The sequence below is a fragment of the Lissotriton vulgaris genome, chromosome 2_1 (genome assembly GCF_964263255.1).
Source record: "Lissotriton vulgaris chromosome 2_1, aLisVul1.2, whole genome shotgun sequence".
NCBI classification, from domain to species: Eukaryota; Metazoa; Chordata; class Amphibia; order Caudata; family Salamandridae; genus Lissotriton; species Lissotriton vulgaris.
In genome coordinates this window covers 358,306,621-358,318,101 of record NC_141687.1, presented here as the reverse complement: position 1 = coordinate 358,318,101, position 11,481 = coordinate 358,306,621, and the positions used below count along the sequence as shown (strand labels likewise).

Here is an 11,481-nt window from a genome sequence, read left to right as displayed (position 1 = left end):
TCTCTACTCCTTCCACTCCACTCCCTCCATGACACTGCACTTCACACCACTCAACTGTACACCACCCCGGATGTATGACGTTAGCACGCATACTATTACCACGCATACCTTTACAACGCGGTATTTACAACGAATACCGTTACAACGCATAGCGCTTTGAGGTGCTGGATAGTGGTAAGTATAATTTTATATTCCAACTCCAGTCCCTGTGGACACTAGGGAAGGTGTTGAATATAAAATTAAACCTATTCCCTATCCTAGAGCGCCCCCCAGCGCAATGCGTTGTAATGGTATGCGTGGTAATGCCTGCGTTGTAATGGTAGTGCGTTTTAAAAATTGCGTGCTAAACGTTGTATACCCACCACCCCACGCCACTCTAGGCTACTTCATAACACTCCACTCAACGTCATTTTACCACACTCCACGCCACTCTCCTTTACCCTACTCTATTTTAGCCATGCTGAACAGCAGCCATTTTGGTGTACAACACTGCTGAAACATATTGGCAAAACCAATAGCTCTTGCATAAGAGACACCTATTGGCTTTGCCAATGCTCTTTAAACATATAGCAGCCTCACTGTGGACTGTTCCTTTAAAAGTGGAGCCTTCCTTCCAAAGGGTGCTGCTACTATCTCACTAAATAAACAGTCTTATCACTAGATTGGGTAATACCGCCGAGAAGTGTCTGTACTCGTCCTGTAAAGCTGCAGTCACCCTGCACAGGCTTTTCCAAGGATTCCGTTTGTTATTGGCTTGTGGCCCAGACATGTTTGGCCGGTGTGCGATTACAGTAAGAGCACGTGGCTTCCCTTTAACATTTGGGTTTGATGACCAGGTTAAAGTCGATGTCAAGTTTGTCGTTCTGGAACTCTCTTCGCGTGACACACGACGCCAGACAAACCATTTACCCGGGATCATCAGCCACACCCCCTGCCCGCCCCGCTCCTCTCGGGCGCGCGCAGATGCCTCGCGAGGCAGTGTCCTGTTTGTTGCGAGGGGCTCTGGCTGCACAGTGCGCAGAGGCTGGGTGTGGGACGGACTGTAGAGATTCAGGGCTCCAGTCTCAGGAATTCAAGCATAGCGAACCGGTAAGTTTCTTAGAAGTTGCTAAAAAAAACCTACCTGAAACTTTGGATTCCAGAGGCTGCAAGCAGTGTTTGTCTCGTTGACGCGTGATGCGTCTGCTGGTAAAAGCGCTACCAGACCAAGTTATTGGCGGACGTGCGATAGTACAAGTGTAATATATCTGTGTTTGCAGCATTACACCGGGAAACTGCCTCACCACAGTCCGAGCCTTCCTCGCCACGTTTACCTGTTTAAGAATAAAAGTGCGTTTCCCACTCTCTCCTGCTTTGCTTATTTCCAGACTTGCAGCTCCCCATCCTCAGAGAGCGCCGGTAGAACGTGTCTGCCCCGCCATAGGGCAGCGCTTATTATTATGTTATGTTTGGTTATGTCATACATTGGATTGTATTTGTATCACACACATGAGTAAAGCCATCTCAGGAGCGTGGAGCGTACGGGGCCGCTGCCCGCGCTCTGCTCGAGCTCGAGGTGTCCCAGATTCTTGGGCCTTCCTTCATTGGCGACACATTAACCCTTTCCATCCAGTACATCACTTGGCCACCTTGGGGGTGTCGGACACATTCATCCTGCACATGCCATCCAAACTTTCCACGAGACCTCATTCGTGTCACTCACTCACTGTCAGCGATTGGGTCTCACTCATTCTCCAGTGTATTTCTCACTTGCAGACTGCACCCTAGTTCATCGAGCCCCAGCGCAAGCGTGAAAAGTTCTGCACTAAATGGGTTCTGGGCTCAGGGAAAAAGCAACCGAATGCTAAATTGCCCTTAAATGATGGAAGGTAAAACTAGGCAATTTTTGCTTTCTTGTATAGCAAAACAACTACAGCTGAGCATGTTCTCCGGGCACAAATGCAGCATGCAAGTGACATCACGGCATATGGCATAATAGGAAGAGGCATCAAATCTTAAGACCACACGTATGTTTGATCAGGTTACGAGATGTAACAAATGAAAGCTGATCAGTACTTAAGCCTGTCTTGAAATCCCGGTCTCAAGAAATTTACAGCCCAAATGTGGATGAAGGTTGATGCCTGACTAATTGTAGTGGACAAGCCACTAAGTGCTACAAACGTGGCACCAATAACAAAGTACAGGCAAGGCATTGTATTAAAAATGCTAGAAACTGCAATTGTTAATATGAAAACTGTACATTTTATTATCCTACCAAGCATACACCTTTTATACACACTGACAATTTTTGCACACTTTGATCGTTATAAAAAAAATTGCAAGTTGCACATTGCAATCGACGTTCTGAGGATGGCAAAAAATATTCCCTATAAAAGGTGGTCATAATTGGGAAATTATAGACTAATATTAATTCAGACATTATTGACAGTGCTATATTGCCACAGGATGTTTAACCGCAAAAAATGAGTAATTAGTGAGACCTTTTACCTCATTAAATCCCTAACATACATGTAACAAAAGCACTTAAAAAATCCCATGCATCAGGTATCGTTTGTTGTGGTGGGCGATAGAATCTACTATCCTAGACTGAGTATCATCCACATGGCAATGTGCAGTGAGCCATCGGTTAGCATATGCCGATGGATTACAGTGGCAGAGGAGAGTCCAGTAGATGTATGAACGTTAGTGAAGTAAGACATGCGATACCAAGACAGTTTCATATGGATGCCATTATCAAGTTCATTATGCTGAAACCCATTCCACTGCCACTTCCAACCACTGGTAGTGTGTTTATTGCTTTTTATACAGGCTGCAGTTGTTCTGTATTCTTACTCCCACCATTGTCAACCTAGCCTCTGAAACCTGATATGAGTTTATAATTAAGAGAGAATGTGGATTGGTCTATACACTAACACAAACTAAACCCACAAAAATTTACTACTTCCGCTTTAGGCCCACATCTTTCGATGTCCTAAAAGAATACAGGAAGGACATTTTTCCATCCAAGAATCTAATAATCAACATCATTAAAGGAAAAACATGAAACATTGGAGGGATTTAAACATTTCTGAAAGGTCTAAATAGACAGAGAAAAATATTGAACAGAGAGATGTACAGATTAATTATCTGTTTGTTTTCAAAGTCTAGTACTGCAAGAGATCTATGTGGAGCATGCCAATAAGTTTAAATCTTAGCCACATCGCTTCAAAGTTTCAGCATCGTTTGAAAGTTGATGTAAGTAGAAATGCAAAACTGAATTATGCCACTAAAATGCTGGACCCAGAATTTGTAGCTTATATAAGATCTTTCGACATAGTGGCTTTACAGGAAACATGGCTCGCCGAACCCCCACACCTCCAGGGGTATTTACGTTTTTTCACAGGTGCCAAAAGGACAGCTAAGTATGGGCACCTTAAAGGCGGCCTAGCAACATACGTAGCAACCACTAGTTTTGTCAAGATAGAAGAAATTGGGCCTTCTTCGGTAGGTACTCCTACAATTAAGCTGGCCCTAGCACCACCAGGTTTAGGCAAAGCCAATACTGACTGCATTCTCATCAACGCTTATATCCATCCTAAAGGGAAAAAATAGCAGCAAAGGAACTATACATCTTTTGGAGGAGTGCATTACGGGACGATCAACAACTAACATTGTGCTTACAGGGGATTTCAACTTTAACCTCATGGGTATGCCACAAGAAGAGGTAATTTTAGCTCAAAATATAACTTGGGACCTACCATTGCAAGAGAAACTACAAATAGCCAAACAAACAAAATTGGGAGCGCAGACACTTGAAGAACTGGAACACTTCAATATCAGAGCCCTAAACGGTAGATTTGTGGGAGATAGCCCGCCAGCCCCAACTTATCATTCAACAAGAGCAAACAGTATATTAGATTACACCTTTATCTCACTACCTCTCTTTCACTACACAACCTCGTTCCGGATAGGAAAAAAAACTGACTGTGACCACTGCCCTCAGGAAATTGCCCTGGACATTGCGAGACCTATATTCGAGTGATCAAATGCCCCAAAAGAGACTATCCATACTGTCAATTTTGAAAAAATTAAGTACTCTGCAGCGATGGGCAAAACTTTAATAGGAAAGGCACAACAACACTTTATGGAGCGCACTGGATCAAATGAAATCATAAAATGGGAACAATTTACAACCATCATGTCGAATTATGCAACGAAGCCCAAAGTATATGCAAAGCTCAGCAATATGGACAACCTATCGCGAGTGTACAGAGAAAAAATTAAGGAAACAAAAAACATGATTTACCGTTTAATGAGGGAAATACAGTTGGATCCCAATGAAAAAGTAAAGCAAAACCATCTTCGGACACTGAAATCCAAACTAAAAAATCTGAAATGGGAGGCAACCAAAAAAATGGAGGACAACTTGTGGGCAAAACTCCACTCCGATATTAAACAGAATGATGGGGCAAGGTTTTGGAAAACTGTTCACTCCCTAACATGTCCAGCAAACTTGGGGGTTTCATCTAATATCACAGAGGAAACATGGGCACTCTATCTTGGTAAGCACTTCAATCAAGACCCACCCAACAACCGGGACTTATCTAACTCCAACATCAGAATAGACCACAAAGTCGATAATGCACAACAAACACAATTGTGCACAAACACTAAAGACGGATATGAATTAATTAATCCCTCAAAACTGCAACACAACATTAAATGCCAAATCAAAAAGGCAGAAGGGAAGGAGCTCCGGGACCAAAAGGGATCCCGCCAATCCTCTTCAAGCAAGATGTGGGTTACTGGGCAGCAGCTCTTGGACCCCTTTTTTTGGAAATCAGGACCTCGAACATCTTGCCAGGCTCCTAGAAGGGCTCTATCATTACCCCAATATATAAAGCAGGGGATAGGGCTCTCCCTCAAAACTATTGATTAGTGGCCCTAATCGATAATGAGGCAAAGTACTTCGCAGGCCTACTGCTGGAGGAACTACAGGCATGGGCCACAAAGTAATCTCTGATACCGGTTTATCAGACAGGCTTTGTTAAATCAGTGGGTACGACAACCAATATACTAGCCATGGGCCTACTAATAGACAAGGCAGAGACAAAAAAACTGCCCCTACATCTCTGCTACATAGACTATAAAGCGGCTTTTGACAACATTAACCGGAATCTTCTATGGTCAAAATTAAACGGCTGGGGGATTTTAAAACCACTGTTGGACCTGTTAATAAACTTGCACACGGAGACTTGGATACAGATAAAGGTGGGGGACGGCTCACTGCTGTCGAGGCGCATACATACCAACAATGGCCTCAAGCAGGGCTGTGTCTTGGCCCCAACACTGTTTAATCTGTGTTTGGGCGACCTGGCTCCAATTTTGAACAACTGCAATTCACATGCTCCTAAACTAGGAGGGCTTAATCTACCATGCCTCTTATATGCGGACGACATTGTTTTAATAAGCCACACTTAAGTAGGGCTTCAAAACCTCCTGAACACCACACAGAGCTATTCCAAGGCAAATGACCTAATAGTAAACCTCGAGAAAACCCAAACTATGACTATTAGTAAAAGAAAAAGAAAAATCTTCTTGTGGTTTTGGAACAACACTTGTATCAAACACACGCCAACATATAAATAGGCGTGAAGATTGATAACGGCGGTCGATTCAGTGTGCAAAGGTCTAGCATTAGAGGCAAAGGACTTGCTCTGGCAATTGCTTTAAAAACACTGAATAACAAGCTAACTGGTCCATCTGTAACACCTTTGGTACAAGTTATTTGAGACAAATTACTGCCTACAATAACTTATGGAAGTGAGGTCCTACGAGGCAGAGATGCAACAATACTCGACAGCACAATCAAAGCCGCATATAGAATAATTTTTAGCCTTCCTAAGCGAACCTCCCCACCACAGATTAGGCTGGAGTTTGGCATCCAACAACAGCTCCTGGCACGTCAGGGGGCCTATATCTGTGTATGGGACAAAGTGAGGAAATCTGCACAAGGAACACTGAACGAATATCTGTGGAGGGAGATAGAGCAGTCTCCGACCTCGCCAGCAGCTAAATATTTAGCAAAAAGTCTTGTAAATACCGGGCTGGAACAGCTCTGGGCTTCCTCCTCAGATCACAAAACGTTTAATAAATTGGTAAAGAAGTCGATTAAACAACAGTCGTGGGTACAAGATAAAGCAGATTTCTCAAAAAGAACGCATGCTTGGATGATTTTTAATTCATATTCGGCAAAAACTCCCCAGAACTACTTTGGTCTGGGCTATGCCAAAGACCAAAATGTGCTTTTTAAGGTACAGGCTAGGTCTGTTGCCCTGCATTCAGCATCTCCCACACTGGCTAAAAAAGAAAGCAGGCACGCTATGCCGGCTATGTGGTAACATGTAAGAAGATATGCTTCATCTGCTATGCTCTTGTGAGAAAATGCAAGAGGAGCGGAAATTTCTTTTGAGACACCATTTTATTCGACACGGGACACGTACACGAAGGAGTGCAGTCCTTACCTGCTTTTCATCTCAGGACCCTCAACTGAGCTGCAGCCTTGTAAAATCTTTAAAGGCTGTGGAGGAAAAAATGCCAGGACTTGATTCTTGAACCGATTGATCTTAATCTGTTTTATAATATAAACTATCTCTACTGTCTAAATACTTGTGTGACAAATGAGAGGCCAATACGATCTTTTTATAATTAGGATTAACAGAACAGCAATGTTCACACCATGATGGTTTTAAAACATATGTGATTTTATATTGTGTTTTACTTCAATTCATATTTTGTATTGTATTGCATTGGTTTTAATTAACTGTGCAAATAAAAATTTACTACTTGACCCTTAGACCACCGTTGCTATGTAGCACCAAAATACCATGGGACCGTGTAGAGGGAGCCTTCTCCTGTCTGCAATGTCGGCGTCTTTCAAAGAATGACATACCTCCCTCAGACCCTAAATCCCCCTTACTGGGCCTTAAGAGCTTTCTCCTAAATGTGCGATCTCTACCCAAACACCAACATGAGGTTTGGGATCTAATTCATACTATGCAGCCAGATATTTGTTTTCTTGTTGAAACATGGCTAAAACCCCACACAGTCACTGCCATTGCTATGGGGATTCCCTCTGGGTATAAAATCAAACATTTAGATAGAGACATTAAAACTGGAGGTGGTCTTGCTATTATACATAAAGATTGCATAAAAGTGACTATTAGTGAACAACACATGCACCCACAGTTAGAAATAATGATTTTTAAACTTACACTTACTAACCACATCACCTGGAAAGGTGCTCTGGTCTATCGACCCCCCCAGGACCCAACCCTAAATTCGCACTTACTCTCCAGGAAATTTTAGCCCCTCACATTAAATCCAAAGAAGATTTCCTTCTTTTGGGTGATTTTAATATACATGTAGATTTACCCACACTTTCCGAATCCACTGACCTGATTACTGACCTCTCTAACTTAGGTCTAGAATTACAAAACCAAGGCCCCACTCATAGAGGAGGACATATGCTGGATTTACTTTTCTCTAATTGTGCTAAAGTCATCTGCTCCCCAGCAAAAGAAATGTCATGGACAGACCACTCAATGTTAGAATTCTTATTAGTAACTCCACTAAGTACTGCAAAGAGTGTCTCTTTTCCCCCCACCTGGCGACGACAATGGCACAAAGTCACTGTTAATAAGATCCAGGAATTCTGGAAAGATCCGGAAATTTTGGCAACAGACACAGCTGATACGGCCTTAGCTAAACTTAACATTTCTATTAAGCAAGCCATCGACATTGTAGCCCCCTTAAAAAAGCATAAACAGTATCCTGTGTCCAAACAAGATAGCTGGTATACCTACGAATTGAGAGCAGAAAAGCAAAACTGTAGGCGAGCTGAGAAAGCTTGGAGAAAAAGCAAAACCGAGAGTAGCAGAGCTGCTTTCTTAGATGCTCAATCAAAGTACTACAAGAATATTAAACTTGCCAGAAAACAGCACATAACGCTACAGATATCACAAGCAGGCAATTGCTCTAAGGAGCTTTTTAATATCCTGCAGAATTTTATTAAACCGACTGCATGTGAGAGCTCAGAGGACTTCTCACAAGACCTATGTGATGAAGTTTCGACTTTTTTTGAGGATAAAATAAATAACATTTATGAAAAAATAGTAGCAGCCAACAGCGCTATAAATAAAATTACCAATGGTCCTCCTCTGACCCCGGCAACAAACAACAATAAAATACTTCTAACATCCTTTCCTCCAATTACTAATACAGAGCTCCTCTCCCTTTGCAGCCAAATTAAATCAGGGTCGCCAAGTGACCTTATTCCCGCCAAGATGGTTGGCCCCATGATTTCCCTTCTGGGACCTCCCATATTAGATATGGTGAACATCTCACTAACAAAAGGCCAGGTTCCAGCAGACTGGAAAAAGGCGGTGGTGAACCCGATTAGAAAAAAAGCATCTTCCCCATGGACAGACCTCTCTAATTTACGACCTATCTCCCTCCTACCCTACCTGGGCAAGGTTACGGAGAGGCACGTGAACACCTATCTTTCTCAACATCTTGAAGCGACGGACGGCCTGGACTATTCGCAATCAGGGTTCAGGCCAAACCACAGCACAGAATCAGCCCTTCAGACGGTGACCAACAACATCAAAATGGCACTGGATGATGGCAGCTCAATGATTCTGGTGCTGTTGGACCTTTCCGCCGCTTTTGATACGGTGTCTCACACGGTGCTCCTCAACCGCCTGGGCGAGGTGGGTGTAGAGGGAGAGGCTCTGGCATAGATGAAGAGCTTTTTGACTGGTCGTTATCAAGAAGTTAGGCTGGGCTCCCACAAATCCACTCTTAGGGAGCTCAATAAGGGAGTGCCACAAGGCTCGTGCTTGAGTCCTACACTCTTTCATGTGTATGTGGCCCCCTTAGCCAACTTAGCAAGATCTTTCGGTTTCACCCCGGTGTCGTATGCCGACGACACCCAACTCCTTTTTCCCTTCAAAAACCTTACACCTGCAATAAAAAGATCTTTTGCAGATGGCATGAGAGCCATTGCAGAATGGATGTCATCAAACTGTCTGCAGTGTAATGTAGGGAAAACGGAGGTCATGTGTTTTGGGCAAGCGGCGACACACTGGGCATCTGATTGGTGGCCTTAGAGCTGGGCCCTGTCCCTATTCCCAAGAGTACATTCAGGAATTTGGGAGTGCTTTTTGACCAGCAACTTACTTTTAAAGGCCACGTCAATCAAGTTGCTGGAACCTGCTTTCGGGCTATTGGTATGTTAAGACGTGTCTTCCCCTACATACCGGACCATCACAGAAAGACGCTTGTACAGGCTCTTGTCATCAGCAGGGTTGATTACTGCAACGGTTTGCTCCTTGGAGCTAACGAGGAGCAACTTAGTAAGCTACAGGTAATCCAAAACACAGCTGCAAGGATTATCCTGAATGCCCCTCCAAGGACACCCTCATGTCCCCTGCTGAGGAGACTCCACTGGCTTCCAGTGAGGAAACAAGTCCAGTTTAAAACTCTATGTACTATCCATAAGAGTATGATAGGGGAGGGCCCAAAATACATGACCAAAATCTTCCAGCCCTACACTCCAGGGCGCCTTTTGCGCTCCAGTCATCAGCAGTTACTGCAAGTACCCAGAGTAAAAAAGACCAGACAAGGCGGCCGTGCATTAGCCCATGCCGGACCAATACTCTGGAATTCTCTGCCCCCGGAATTAAGATCTCTCTCTAGTCACATGACTTTCCGGAAAATTTTAAAAACCTATCTGTACCCTAGCAAATAATGCCCTGTAGCTTTCTACCTTCAGTTTGGACACACAATTAAAATCAGAACTCTCTTTGTTGCAGCAATAGCGCAGAGATACCCCTTCGGGGGTCTAGTCTGGCGCTTTATAAGAATATAAAATAAATAAAATAAATAAAATAAAATTATTAGGAACATCTAAAGGTATGAGTTGGGGATATTGACCTGAGTGAGACCCAAGTAACTGCAGAAAACCGTGCTGAAACTTATCACATTGATGAGTGGCCAAGGAATGGGACGTGAGCGACATCCTTTCCATGTTTGGAAACCATCCAGCATGGTTGCAAAGATTGTGAAGTGGATTATGAAGCCAAGGAACAAGAAGTACATACACTAACACTCCTTATTTAGGCAGGAGACTATCACTTTTTTAAACTACACATGAAACAATGTTTCCTTTTGTCAGTGTAAAACTTCCTTTACAGAAGATTGAACAAGCTAACTGTGCCACCAGGAGTACTATTTCACATGCAGCTCTTTTCCAGGTAGATTGGATTGTTTTAGCTGGCTGTGCTCTTCATAGGTGAGACTGCCTTTCTGTGCAAAATATGCTTGCTCAGCTGTACCCACCTCATAATGTGTATGTGGTGGACACCTGCACTCTTTTTAGGAGGTTGGGGCTAATTTTTCACCAACAGACCATGACCCAGGGCAAGACGGAAAATGAAGATGGAGAAAGAAAGAGAGAACAACAACGATGAAGGCAGAAAGTGGATAAAAAGAACTTGCAAGAAGAAGGTAAAGTTGAAGGAAAATGAACGGTAGTAAAAAAAAAAGGGTAATGGCAACCCTGGCATTCAGCAGTGGGACCCTAAGGAAACGTTTGGGGCTAAGCATTTGTTTTTAAGAGTTACACACTGCCCTCAAAAGGTTGTCACCTTCATATCTAGCAGATGACATCTCTCATGTTCTTATTGTTGGCATACCTATATACAAACCCCTCTCATGTTACCCATGCACAACCATAGAACATCTCACCCTGGATCCGTACCACTAGAATTAATTCACAAGAATACAAAGAATGGACCATACATCTGATAGTAAGAGATATCAGCTGCACATCAAAATAAGTGTAAGCTGCCCAGTGTCCAAGGAAGAGAACAAAGTGATGATGAAGGTAACTCACAAGAGAAGGGCCATACCAACAAACAATTTTAAGTAACTATTCACCTTCTCAAGGAAATATTGCTGGTTTGCATAGAAAAAATACCCAAGTATGGAGATATATGAACAGTGAGAGACACCACAAACTAAGCCCACTAATCAGAATCTATATTAGACTACACTCGCTAATAAGAACTTTTCATATCCTAGACATGTTACACTGCTAATAGGGTGCACTGGAGAAGGCATACATGTTTACAGTAACCCTGCACTGTGGACTTGCCTATTTATTGTACCCTCATCCTGAAGGACATAGCCCTATGTAAGCACACACATCTTTTATTTCATAAAGAACATACCTCTGAATTACATCAGCTTGCCAGACCCAAAAGCATTGTAACAGCAAAGCTACCCTGTGTTATTGTGTTATGATACAGTATATAAGAATGAGAAGGGCTATGAACTAGCCCAGCCATACCCTGGCAGGGTAGCAACTTGGCAAACTTAAACACAGCCATATTCTGTGCTCTCGAATTTCCAGAGCTTTAAAAAACAACTTGTCATCTT

At 43.1% G+C, this 11,481-nt stretch overlaps 1 protein-coding gene across 1 annotated transcript in view; it reads left to right on the top strand.

The window, feature by feature from the left end:
• The first annotated feature begins 953 nt into the window (after window positions 1–953).
• Window positions 954–11,481, top strand: part of LOC147730348 (uncharacterized) — a 222,362-nt gene continuing 211,834 nt past the window's right edge. Inside the window, exon 1 of the mRNA XM_086955154.1 lies at window positions 954–1,089. The gene's annotated coding sequence lies outside the window, so the exon portion shown is untranslated. The remainder of the gene's footprint in view (window positions 1,090–11,481) is intronic.